The following is a 12,449-nucleotide window of genomic DNA, read 5'->3' on the forward strand; positions in this document are numbered from 1 at the left end:
ACATTGTACCACAAGAAACTGACTTCTCTGCCAGCTATTCCCCTTCTGGTCCTCACTGCTAAGCAAAGCTTTTCCCCTTCTGCTGTATAGCCAATGAAGCAGTGACAAGCTTTTTTTTCCACTCAGTACCACTCTCAATATAGTGCTGAGAAAAATATTATATTCTTTTAGTGACAAGCAGGTCCTTTAAGCCAGAGACTGCCAAGCTCCTCAGGTCTACAAATAGCAGGACATTCTGCTTTGTTCAATCAGCTCTAAGCCTATACTTAGAGTACAGCAGTGATTATAGCTACACTTTTTAGATTGGCTTTTTAGGCAAACCCAAAGGTCAAGCCCAGACAGCTTTTTACTTAACAGGATTCTACTTTGTCCAGTCTGTTCCTATGGAGAGGGGGATGGCCATGCCCACCAACTGCCAGCCAATTGCCACTCATAGGACAAGTCAGCTAGCCTGGTTGAATCAGCATGGTTCCTTGAGAGAGATACAGGATGTGCCAGGCAATTCAAACCAGTGCCAGCACTATCACCATCTTGACTATCCTCCCCCCTCAGACTCTGATGCAGATAGCCCGGAACCCTGAACTCAAGACCTTTGGAATAGCAATGCATCCAGCCCACTGCTCACAGCTTTCATCCAGGGAAGCAGTCCCTATGGAGATGTAGACTTGCTCCCGAAGATGTTATAGCCACATCTATTAAAGACGCAAAAAGAAAATTCTTGCCACTGACATCTTTGCAACCATCAAATGGTTCATCATCAGAAAGTGATATGATTTTATCAGAGGAAGTGTCATTAAAGAAGAGGCATTATCATCTGCTTTGCTGCTATACCCTAAGGATCATGGAACCTTTCCATTTGACTTGTAGTTGAAACCTTTTGTGTGTGTTGTCCTCCTATTAGAATGTGAGCTCCTGGAGAGTAGGGACTGTCTTGTGTATCCCCAGTGCTTAGCATAGGGCTTTGCAATGCTTTATTTAGTCATTTATCTATTCATTCAGCTCCATTTCTCTTTTAATTGTGAAGTAGTTGCAGAGCCTGTCTTTTGCCCTTCTGTCTCCCTCTCAGCAACCAGGCACCTCAGAGAGGTCCCCTCCTCTTCCACATTTCAGTTTGTAGATGGTACTAGATAGCAACAAGTTAAAACGGAAGGGAAAGGGATAAACATTTATATAGCATCTACTGCATGCCAGATACTGTGCTAAATGCTTTACACATATTAACTCATTTGATCTTCACAACAACCCTAGGAGAAAAGTGCTCTTATGATCCTCATTTTACAGATGAGGCAAATAAGGCAGACAGAGGTTAAATGACTTGCTCAGGGTCACATAGTAAGTGCTGGAGATCAGATTTGAACTCAGGTCTTCCTAACTTCAGGCCAGGGGCTCTATTTATTGCATCACCAAGCCACCTCAATAATTCATTTGTAACATTAATGAGAATTGCAGTAAAATTCCCTCTTCCAATGCCTTCCAGCCTTTATTCAGACAATCAACAGGCATCCAGATCATCAGTCAATGTCTTTCTGTTAGCTTACTTTCTTGCTGGCTCCTTTACTTTCAGCCTCTTCACATTGGACTTTTTCTGTCACTCAGTGCCTTGAATAAAGCCTCCTAATGGCTAGTGACTCTCCTTTACCTTATGAGATTAAAAAGAAAGAAAAACATCTTTTGTCAATCATGAATACAACAGTCCCCTTTTAATTATCCTATAGTTGCCAGGTATTTGGTTTACAACTTTGTCAGTTATAATTACTTTTAAAATTCTAAAAACAGCTACATGCAAATAAGCTGGGGCACCATAATGCTCTGGAACCATTGTCATCTCAGCCATTACACTGCCCTCAAAGGGGTCCTCTGGGGACATACATGTGAAGAGCAGTTCTCCATATGGTCCTCCTAATAGTCTCTGACTCCCCTTCACAGTTTATCTAGGAAATCGTGTTTCTTTTCAAGCTGATTTCATATTTTTTCCACGTGCAAAAGTTCTCCTTTTCTGCTCCTCTCATCAACCAATCTGTTTCCATATGAAAGGGTCAATAGTTACACATGTAATTTAATAGCACCGTTAAACTTAAAGACAAACTAACCCCCTTCCCTCTTAGAATTCTAGAGTCAGAAAGCCTCAATTTAAAAAAAAATGGAAAGGGAATTGGAAACTTTTTACTTCCTTTGATCCTTTCTTTACACCTCTATTTGTACTTTCTACATTTTTCACTTTCTCTTTTGTGCTGATTATTTACATGTGTTCCTTACTAGATTATAATCACAATGAGGGCAAGGAACCTGTCATTCATTTAAAAAATGTCCTCCTGTGTGACTTAGCTAAGTGCTCTTAATAAATAAGAGGCAAGTAAAAAAAAGTTTATTAAAGAAAGGATGGATTCTCTTCTCGGAAAAAAAAGATAAGGTGATAGTATTAAGTTCACTTACTGCCTTAAATCAAGCAATAGAAAGGAAGAATTAGTTACCTGTTTGCTCTTTCAAAATCAATTTCAACACCCTTCCTTCCTAAACCCAGTTCTCTTCTTGTCTTCTCTCTTTTTGTGCCTTTGCTCCCCCTTCCTTGAAATGGACCTTTCATGTCCATTTGTTGATGTCTTTCCTTTCCTTTGGAGACCACTTCCTTCATGAAACTTTGTTAAAATGGTTCCCACAAAGCCTTTGTTTTTGTATGGTGGTGTGTCCTTGATGAAAGGTTACCTGGTTTTGCCTGAAGTATTCATGGGTTCTTTCAGCATCACATTTGAGGATGATTTGTTCAACCCATGGCCAGTTCATACTCCTGAGCTATGCCTTTGGACTTGGCTTTTTTATTATTTGAACTCAGGTCTTCTTGACTTCAGGGCTAGTGCTCTATCCACTGCATCACCTAGCTGCTCCTTGTTTAAAAGGAGAACTGGAGAGTAAGAGATGGAGACAGAGAAGCCTGTTGAACAAAGAAGAACTCTGATCGTGCATCCACATGAGTTCCTTACAGGTAAGTATGTATATCAGAGAACCATGTTACCCCAGAAATGGTAGTGGATTGAAAAGGAGGATGAGTCACTGGTCCAAACTTCGAACAGTATAACAGCTGTCAGCAGTGGCAGAGCCTGGACCTAATGTAGGGTCTCTTGAATGATACCAAGTCCTTAGACAATGTTTCCTGAGCCCATAGGAGGAATCGCTTGACAACCCAGAACTCTAGACCAAGTGAAGAATTGGATTGAACCAGTAGAAGCTTGAGCCAAGAAACAGTAAAAGACAGAGCCATACTATGGAGAAGCAAACCTAGACTTCTTTATTGCTTTATTGGTACTGTGTTATATAGCCTGTGTTTGCTTTGGGGTTGGGGTCAGCTCTTCTCTAGTAACCCTGAGTGCCCCCTCCATGCAGGTGGTCTTAAGCCCAGGGTAGTATTTTAAGTATGGGGGCCCCTGAGGTAGGTGGGGGGCTCCCTAGCAGGGGAAGGAGAGTTGTCTTAGCTTGAGTGTGAATCCTATGTGGGTTTACACTTTTTTTGGGGGGGTGGTATCACATTAAATTTGTAATTCAGCCTGCAATTTGAGTTTCCAAAGGGGTGACTGACTGCTATTCTTAATATCCTAGTCAGGGGTGAGAAACCTGTGGCTTCGAGGCGGAAGGTTCCCCACCCCTGGTCTAGTCAACGGTGGGGAAAAAAGGAGAGAAAAATCTCCTCTTCATTACCTCCCTTTCTCTCTCCTCCCCTTCCCTCCTTTATGCTTTCTGGAACAGGCACAAGGGTAGGTCTCCTCAATTTTGAAACTAATACACTCCTGAACTTGAAGTCTTCTACCAATGGATTGGTGAAATCCCAAACTGACTTGATGTTTTTCTACAGAGGACAAGAGGCACATCTGAGTTTCTCAGCCAATCACAAGATGTTTCCTGTGTGGGATCAGCTGTTTTTTATCCAGTGAACAAAGCCTTATCGTCCTTTGGATTTTTTTACAAGTTGCAGGTTGTAAGAAAATTTCTTAAACATCTACTACTTAGTGGTTACAATCTGGCACTGTTTAAGCGATTGATTAATTTTGTGACTGCACCAGCTGGGTGATGGAGGAACCAAACCTCCCTCCCTCACGCTTAACATCTTGCAATTACATTCTGGTTTTTCTGATTACATTAATTGAGGTAGGGCTTGAAACCTCCTCCCTTACATTTGATCGTTGGCTGGTCTAAGTGCTCATTTGGAACCTGAAGGCCCTTCCATTTTTCAGCAAAGACCTAGACATGACCCAAATTCTGATGTTCCAGGGGAAAACCTTGGGTGGAGGCACAAAAAATAGTGTGATTATTGTTTAAACTGTTGAGATTGAACCCAGTTCACATAAACCCAGAGTTTTGGTTCTGGGTCATGGATTACATTTGTATTCTCTTCAGCTCTATCACATAGCCTTGCAAATAATAGGAATTTAACAAATACTTTTTTTTTGATGGAGGAAAAGAGGGAGGGAAGAGCCAATTACTACCAATTCTGCAAGTCAGAGGCAGAGCTGGAACTAAGGAGAAGACAAAGTAGCTAAATGTCTGGGGCACAACATTAAATGGGGAGCAATTAGGGACACAATATTACGTTTTACAAATTCATCTATCTTTAATGTCAGAAATTCTGCTCTCTGTGACACAGAAGTATTCATTTTGTGTTGTCATCACAGGCTACATCAAAGGCTTCACGTTTCTTGTGGTCAGTAACACAGGAGTGAAATTTTCCAGCCTACCTAAGGTATACAAATGCCCTGTGCCAACTTTGCTTAAAAGAGTTTGGCTTTCCCTTTCAATTCACACACATTTTTTAATATAATAGATTTTCATTGATATCTTGTTTTTTATACAAGGTATCCCAAAAATCTTAGACCCTTAAAGTTTTAAGCTTTTATACCTTTAAAAAGTGTAGAAGCTACAATCAGGCAGTCAATAAACATGTAATAAGTGCTTACTGTGTGTCAGACATTGGGGATATAAAAAGAAACTCATGAAAAATCCTTTGAACATTTTATACTCATTTAGTTTTGTGAATTTTGAATAAAAGAAGTTTAAGTTGAACAAGATGAGGGTAGACTGTGATTGATTATGCATTGCATGCGAAATAGTTTCTGGATGACACTTTCTCAGACCAGTGGTGTGGTAGAGGAGGTCCTTGTGTTTGGCTACTTCGTTCACCTCACCTATCTCCATTAGACTTTTTCTTGTATTGTGTCTGCATCAAAACCTTGTTCTTGGGATGATCTGAAGGCTAGGATTACAAATGCACTTCTTTTAGACACTGGGCAGCAGCTGATAAAAGTTTTCACAAAGTGCAAAGTTTGAGTAGAGCAATGTACAGTGCAAGATGGTGGTTATGTTGAATTTTAATAAGAAACATCCATATCTTAAAATTTTTTTTAATTTGGGGGTTGGTAGCATTTATACCTCTGTAGTTATAGTTTCCCCTTGTATTCCTTCTTTCTGCCAGTGTCATCTCTTATAATGGAGAATTTTTTTTTTAATGCTGAGAAAAAAAAGTTCAGCAAAACTGATCAACATATTGGAAAAAAAATTTCTTTGGGGTGTTCTCCATCTGTGCACTCCTATCTGCCAAATGAGAAGGCGCATGGAATGCTGGCCCTGGAGTCAGGAAGATCTGAATTTAAATCATATACTCACTAACTGTGTGACTATGGGTAAGTCACTTAATGTCCAGCTGCCTCAATTTCTTCAACTACAAAATGGAATAATATAGTGGCTACCTCTCAAGGTTGTTATGAAGATCTAATTTGGTAATATCTGTAAAGTGCTTAGCACACTGCCTGACACTGTGCCAGGTATTTGGTAAATGCTTATTCCCTTCCATTCCTGTATGCTTTCACGTTTACTTCTGATTGTTTTGTGATTGTTCTTAATTTATATTGTATCAGTCACTGCATGAATCGTTTTCCTGACTCTGATTACTTTACTTTGCATCAGTTCATGTCTTCTATGCATCTTTGTACTTATCATGTTTGCTGTTTCTTACATCACAGTAATATTCCATTATATTCCTGTACCATAATTTGTTTGTCCTTTTCCCAATCAATTGACATCCATTTTGTTTCCAGTTCTTTGATACCTTGAAAAATATTGCTACAAATATTTTGTTGCCCACAGAATTTTTCTTTTTATATGCTAGGTGGTGTAGTGGATAGAGCTCTGAGCTTGAAGTCAGGAAGACCTGAGCGTCAAATCCACCCTCGGATACTTCCTAGCTATCTGACCTTGGGCGTGTCCCCTTAACCTTTGTTTGCCTCAGTTTCTTCATCTGCAAAATGAATAGCACCTCCCTCTTAGGGTTGTGAGGATCAAATGAGATAATAGTTGTAAAATGCTTAGGACAATGCTTGGTGCACAGCAGATGCTATATAAATGTTGTTGTTGTTATTGTCAATGACCTCCTTGGGGTATGTGCCTCACAGTGGAATCTCTGGGTTAAAGGACATGAATATTTTAGTCACTTTATCTGCCTAATTCCAAATTATTTTCCAGTATGATCATGATCATACCGATTCACAACCATGCATTACTGTGTCTGTCTTTCCTTAGCCCTTCCAAAATTAACCATTCCAATCTTTTGTCACCATTGCCAATCTGCTAGGTGTGAGAGATTGTTTTGATTTGCATTTTCCTTATTATCAGTGATTTCTACAAATCTCTAATAATAAGAGAAATGCAAAAAAAATTTCCCCAAGAGCATATTTATTCTTTCATGTGATTATTAATAGTCTGCAATTCTTTTAAGAACTGTTTATTCATTTCCTTTGAGCACACCTTGATTGAAGAATGGCTTTTGGGCTTACAGAGTTCTGTTAGTTGTTTATGTCTTCTATGCGTCTTTGGATGGCAAACCTTCACCAGTTTTTTCCCTGGACCACTTCCCTTCTCATCCTAAATGGGTCAATTTTTTTTTTCAAATCCAGAAGCTTTTCAATTTCCTGCAATCAAAATGATCTATTTTATCTTTTGCACTTGCTTCTTTGTCTAAGAATTCATCCCCTAGCCATAACTATGAAAGGTATATGATCTGCTTTTCTTTTACTTTTTATGAGGTGAACTTTAATATTCAGGCGACAATTTTAAATTTATTATGGAATATAGTATGAAAGGTAACACATTCGTTAAGAACATATTATATGCAAAATAATGTGTTTTTAGTTCAAGGGACACAGACACAGAAAGAAAAACAAATCAATTTCTCATGGAGCTTACTTTCTACTTGGGGATTAATATATACCAAGATTAGTGAACATAAGGTAAAGTAAAGAGAAAAAGGAATAATTCTGGGGTTCAGGAAGGTTATTCATGGTGGGGGTGGCTTGAAGAAAGAGAATTCTGAGAGACAGAGATGAGGAGTGAGTGTGTTCCAGGCATAGGGACCAGATTGTGAGAATTCAGAGAGATGGGGTGGTAAGTTATCAAGTTCAAAGGACAGCTAGTTGGGCAGTTTGACAGGGATTAGTATGAAATGAGACTGGAAAAGTGGTTCAGGGCCTTATTTTAGAGGATTCTAAAATGCCAGGCTTAGACAATACTCTAGCCCTTCCAGGATGACTCCAGCAAAGAAAGGTGGAGAGGAAAAAAAAAGGGACATTCTGCCACCAATGAGGTGGTGACCAGAGAGTATACCATCAACATTCACAAGAAATTAGTAGGAGTAGGCTTCAAAAACCGACCTTCTCGGGCTCTAAAGGAAATCTGCAAATTGTCCATGGAAGAAATGGGAACTCCGGATGTATGCATTGACACCAAATTCAACAAAGCTGTTTGGGCCAAAGGAATAAGGAATGTCCCATACCATATCTGAATATGTTTGTTCAGGAAATGCAATGAGGATGAAGATTTGCCAAAAAAGCTGTCTGTGTTGGTTACTTATGTGCCTGTCACCACTTTCAAAAGCTTGCAGTCAATGTGGATGAAAGCTAAATTGAACTTCGTTTAAATAAAGTTATAAAATGTCAAAAAAAAATGCCAGGCTAAGGAGTTTGTATTTTGTAGGATAGGCAAAGGGGAGTTGCTGATTTTTGATTTGCCATGGTTAGACCTCTGCCTTAGAGAGATTCTTTGGGCAGCTCTGTAGAAGAGGGGAAAAATTATGGAAAGAGACAAATTTGGAGTGTGAAGGGAAACAATTTATTATAGTAAGCTGGAGTATGAGGCAATAAGGGCTTATCAATTGGGAGAAGGAGATAGATATAGCTTGTAAAGGTAGAATCATCAGGGCTTGCCAATTAATTGTATATGAGAGAGAAGATAGAGGGAAACATCCACAATGACCCCAAAGGTTGCAAATGTGAGTAACTAGGAAGAGAGTGGTACCCTCAACAGAAATAGGGAAGTTTGAAAGAAGGGCTGATTTAGGGAGAAAGATGATGAATTTGGTTTTATGCACATTCGGTTGGAAATGCTAATGGGACCCGAAGGTGGAGGTACTGTTAGGTAGTTGAAAATGTGAGGCTAGCATTGGGAACAGAGAGTGTATAGCTATATGGAAATACAAATTTGGGAGTCATCTGCACGGAGGTGGTAATTGATTGAATCTCTGGGAATAGATGAGCAATGAGGGAGAAAATGGAGAGAGAAGAGGCCCTATTATTGAGCCTTGGAGGGATAGCTATGATTAGGAAATAGGAAATGACTGATGAATCAGTAAAGGAGACTTGAGAGAGAGGTTAGACAATGAGGAGAGCCAAGACATAGTGCTGATAAGTAAAAGCTAATGGAGGAAAGTATTCAGGAAAAGGGTCCATAGTTTCAAAAGTTAAAGTAAGATAAGTTAAAGAGAACATGGAATGAGAAAAGGCCTTCAGGTTTAGTAGTTGAGACCATGGACAGACTTTTTTTTTTGGTGGGGGGGTGGGGGAGGCAATTGGGGTTAAATATCTTGCCCAGAGTCACACAGCTAGTGAGTGTTATATGTCTGAGGCCAGATTTGAACTCAGGTCCTCCTGACTCCAAAGCCAGTACTCTATCCACTGTGCCACCTAGCTGTCCACATGGATGACTTCTAAGTTAGGTTATGGGTAAGCTCCTCATGCTCTTTGGCTAAAAGGTACCAGGGTGGGAAGGTCACAAGTTCCCCACCCTGTTGCTGACATACTTTGCCACCATACTTCAACCATCTTCTCCTTCCCCCTGAACTTTCATTTTTGAGGAAGACCTCAGACCAGCCATGTGGGCCTCACTGCCCATACTTTAGCACCACCCCACCTCCTCTTTTCTCCCTTTTATGTGTTGTCTTCAGGCAGGTAGGAAGCACTATAGTGTACAGAGCACTGCACTTGGAATCAGGAAGACCTATCTTCCTGAGTTCAAATCTGACCTCAGATATTAGCTGTGTGACCCTGGGCAAGTCACTTTACCCTGTTTGCCTCAGTTCCTCATCTGTAAAATGAGAAGGAAATGGCAAACCACTCCAGTATTTTTGCCAAGAAAACTCCAAATGGGGTCTGGCTGAACAACAACGAACTTCCTTAGTTAGAATGTAAGCTCCCTGAGGGTAGGGACTATCTTTTTTTTTTTTTCCCTTGCTTGGATTCTTAACTCTAGTGTTCTGCACAGTGCTGGGCACATAGGAAGCTCTTAATAAGTAGCTTATTGACGTGGCTATCGTCACTGCGAAAATCAGCAGAGATCCTCTAGCTCAATCAGGCACTCCTCTGGAAAACATGACAGAAGTGCCCCAGTTAGGAAATAGATTTTCTTTTCATGTCATCCAGAGCCTCAGAGGGTAGCAACCCCCAGTCACTTTGATGAGCCGGCCATCAGAGCCAAAAAAAAAAAAGGCACAAGGCAGAAAGAAGCCCATTCTCCTTTGCCTTCCAGCTGGGGAATATGTTCAGCTGTTATGCATTTAGTAAAATCTGGCACATGTTCGGCAAAACTCTCTCCCTTCCTTTTTAGTTCCATTCAGCAACATTTCAAAGGAAGTCTGAAGTGGGAAAAGACGGCACAGCTTGCTACATAATAATGGAAGCCTCTGCTTTGCAAAACTGTCTCAGCTTTCCCATCTGTAAAATGGGGGTGGTAACACCTTACCTACTTCATGGTAAGGATGCGTGACAGACAATTGTGCCAGGTGCTCTGAGTTCTTTGGAAGGGAGTCTGAGACATTATGGAGAGGATATTTGCTGCTGTGTGTGCTCTGTCATCAGGGGAAGTCCCCAAAATTGAGAAGGGGCCTTTGTCTGTCCTGGGGATGGGGTAGATCTTTGCTGTTTGTTACGTTCTCAGCAGGTATTTCACAGGAATGCCCCGAGTAATCACAGTTGTAACACGAACTCTTATCTGCGTGCTTATGATTCATGAGGGGGAAAAAAATAACATTTTGTGGATAGAGAGAGTGATTTGACATCAGAGGGGAAGAGCTTGTCTTTTCCTGAGCTGTTGGAATTATTCACATTTTGATGAGTGTGAATGGGACCTAGTCTTGAGCATCTTTGCCAAGGCAGCTTTCTTATCTAGGCATACTTTCTTAGCTTTGTGGATTATCTGGAGAGCGGGGCTAGGGGTGGGAGAGAATACCTTATAGATAGAGTTTTTAGGTTTGACTTGTACTTTTATTGGTGCAGGGAATCTCTGTGAAGAAGTTCCCTCTACCAATGCAGATCCACAAGTCCTTGGCCATTTGTAGTCTTAGAGAGTTGCCTAGGGCACAGAAAGATTAAGTGAATTGCCCAGGGTCATGCAGCCAGAATGTGTCAGAGGCACAATTTGAAGTCTGAAAGAAGGAGGCCAACCTGGGATAACCCTATGTTCAATACTCCTGGGCCTTACATTTCACCCCTCCATGTCTAAGAATACAAATTGAATCGAATGTATAAAGAAACTAACTATAATTAGGAAGGCAATCCTGCATACATTTGTAAAAATCGAAGTATTCCAGAGTCAAATAGAAACAAATAACATTTTATTATTTGCTAGGTGGGGTTATCTGTAGTATTATTCTACTCTATTAATGTGGTTAAGTGGAATTTTTCTGGATGACATTATGTTGATTGAATCGGTTTCTGGAACATTGTAGAGCTTCCTGGAAGAGAAATGTAATCACTCCAAAGAGTTTTGGCTTGTCCATCTGCATAGGAAAGACCAGGTAGATATGGAAGGTCTATTGCCCAGATTTCAACATGCGTTTAGGTGGACACCCTCTAGAGCTTATTATCTGTATGTATTCCTGGAACAGACAATAGAGCTGGAAAATGAGTTGGACTCAGATCTGAACAGGAGGAAGAAAGTGGGCAGGATTGCCTTTAGGCAATTTCAAAGTTCCTTGATTGACTTCAAGGTGTTCAGGAAAGCAAAGGGGCATCTTTCAAATTCTAATATTCTGATGGTGTCACTATACATCAGCCAGACATGTAATACAACTATCTCAGAAAAATTAAAAATCATACAGAGGACATTGAAGAAGTGTATGGTGGGGATGAGCAGGATGAACCCTAGAACCAAGGAGTATCTCTGACTAAGGAAAGGAGTGAAAGATGTCATCAAGGAATTGTATGATAGGAAGAGAAGATGGCCTGGCCAGGTGACAAGAGCAGCACAGGTGGACAGCCAGGGTGCTCTATTGGTACCCTTACAACCTCAGGAGAAATTGAGGAAGGTTGCCAGCACATTGGATAGCCTGCTTGCGGAGGACACAGACAAGAGGAACCCAGGAAAGGCAAGAAGGGATATGTCGGGATCTGCATCATGGAAGGCAACTCCAAAATTGATAAGATCCCAGCTACATTTGAGCATTTGAGCAATTGGGAATTGACCAAGTGGACAGAGCTGGAATCAGTGAAAATCAGAAATTGCAGGAGGATTTGTCAGAATGTCTTAGTGGCTGAACATCAGGGTATTGGATGGAAGCCTATGTTGTCGTCGTTTGTCCTTCATTTTTGAAGAGGACCAATGACATCATGATGTTGGGATAAAATAGTGGATGATGGCTGATGGATTTCAGTGAGGCAGAGTTGCACAAAGTCATCAGCCTCACTCTTCCAGGGTCAACAAATCCAGTGGCAGGACAGAAGTCAAGACGGCTAGTGATGCATCTCTATGTAGTGGATGACCTTGGTGTCTTTGATGTCTGAACAAGCTCTAAGCATTCCACAGCATCCTCTTCATGACCATTGGAACAAATCGTTCTCATTTGCCCGTTCCTCGGGGGGAAGTCTCCCCATGCTTGGGGTAGTCATCCCCCTAACTCACCAATGGGCTTGAGGTCCCTAGGTTACCTTCAACCTGGTTTGGCCCCAACTGCCAAGACAGTTTTACCAGGGTGTGGCCACCTTGCCTGCTACAGCTTCTTGGAGCCATAGGTGAGAGTTGAGTGACAGGTGGACATCTAAAATGGATAAGGAGCCCTGAAAAGGGCTCAGCAAGCCCTTATATCAGAGGTGATAGTCTTCTATGAGCACCCCCAAAACCTCATACTTGGGAGTATCTGGATC

General features: G+C 41.0%; 1 pseudogene; it reads left to right on the forward strand.

Moving 5' to 3' along the window:
* Window positions 1-7,562: 7,562 nt before the first annotated feature.
* Window positions 7,563-7,954, forward strand: LOC110194647 (large ribosomal subunit protein eL31 pseudogene; annotated as a pseudogene).
* The last annotated feature ends 4,495 nt before the right edge of the window (window positions 7,955-12,449 follow it).

The sequence above is a fragment of the Phascolarctos cinereus genome, unplaced genomic scaffold (genome assembly GCF_003287225.1).
Source record: "Phascolarctos cinereus isolate Bilbo 61053 unplaced genomic scaffold, phaCin_HiC Scaffold_726;HRSCAF=1367, whole genome shotgun sequence".
Taxonomy (NCBI): Eukaryota; Metazoa; Chordata; class Mammalia; order Diprotodontia; family Phascolarctidae; genus Phascolarctos; species Phascolarctos cinereus.